We start from the raw sequence: 1,747 nt of genomic DNA, 5'->3' as shown, positions 1-1,747 counted from the left end.
GACTTTTGCTATGTCTAAAACGCTTCAGACAATCTACAGTCGGATTCATGACAGTCTAGCTTCAATACCTACTTCCAAAGTATTTATTGACTGTGGATGGTTTGAATAATCTTGTTATTCGGGAAGTCAAAACATGCAAAGTGAAACACAAGAATAATACTAATACTATATGGCGCCAAACCTTTGAGTATAAATAAAACACCTTTATTTAATCACCATATTGATTACTCATTATTCATTGTATAATGTTTCGGATAATTAACTTATTACTTGAGTTATAACAACAGTTGTCCCATGCTCCAAGCATGCACACTATGTTTACCTATGGTCCTTACTTTGTGAAATAGATCAATTGAAACCATTTCCAATGATGCTCATTTCACAATCCGTAACCTTATCGTTAGTGTAAGAACACAAAATTCTTGCCACTACTAGAATATGTTAGATTCTAAGATTTTATGTAATGATCCTTTTGTAATCTTATTGCACAAAAGTCACCAAGACTTTTCCAATGAAATTACAAAGTGCTCTATTGGGGATTGTTACAAGACAATTCCATAGATGTGAAGTCTCACATTCAAAGTACATTCCTTTGAACATCCTTCTTGCATAAAAGTTTCTAATCATAGATTCTCAATATCCAACTCCCAATATGGAAACATTTCCATATTTGCCATATGACAACTCATTGTGAATAGAGTCTTATCTATTTATAATAATGTCGATATGGTCCATTCATTACTATACTTCCAGCTGCTCACAAGCGACCAATCCTTAGCGAACCTTAGATTGTCGTTGACAGTTGTTTAATTAATTTTAGTCATTTCCGGTTCTAGTCCTTTTTCCCTCTTAATGCCCTAGGCATTTTTGGAAAATCAGAACGGACGAATATTACAACATATGCAATCGATCCTATACCCGAAGCGTATGGGACACGATTCATAATGAAAAACATGATACTTTACCAGTTTCTTGCTACAATACTACCATATATTGAATGCCCCTATGTTAAACCTTTTCAACATATCATTCATATATGTCTTTTGACTAAATTCAATTAAAATTTCTCGATCTAAGCCTTTAGATTTGAAATGAAGTATAATATTCTCTCCCTTAATTATAGCAAAACAACTATTCAACCTCTGCAACTTTGCGAATTGAAACCTTGTTTTCTATAATTAATATTGCTAACTTGCAACACTTAAAATAATAATCATGCTCCCACTAACATGATAATTATATCCATACCAGCATAACGTTTATGCTCCCACTAGATTTGACACGTATTCAGAAAACAGTTAGACTTCTAGAAATCAATTAACTTTCAAAGTTCGTATTTCTAATACGGAATGCTTCGATAAGCCTTTATCTAAGCTTCTCGAACTCATACACCTTTCCTTAGATAGCTCATATGAATGTCTAAACTAATTCATAACTTATAACAATAAGTCTTAAATGTTTAAACTAATTGCCAAATCTCACAATTCGAACTATGAAGAGGGATGCCGTAATCATAATCGAATTTGAGAATGCAAATATCACAATTGCTATCTCCTTAAAATCTCTCTTAGTGAAAGCGTTTCCTCACAATCATTTTCATGAAGGAGAGAAACCTTATGACACTTAGATTTTATGGTGTATGTGTTCCTATCCATGTGAATTTGTCATAACCATAATCGTAAGATAAGGTTTAAGACAAATCCAAACTCTTATGGACAGAACTTGTTCATTCTTAATTTCTTGCCAT

Source organism: Lactuca virosa, chromosome 1, assembly GCF_052849685.1.
Source record: "Lactuca virosa cultivar CGN04683 chromosome 1, Lactuca_virosa_CGN04683_v6, whole genome shotgun sequence".
Lineage (NCBI taxonomy): Eukaryota > Viridiplantae > Streptophyta > Magnoliopsida > Asterales > Asteraceae > Lactuca > Lactuca virosa.
Note: the sequence above shows the minus strand (reverse complement) of the source record.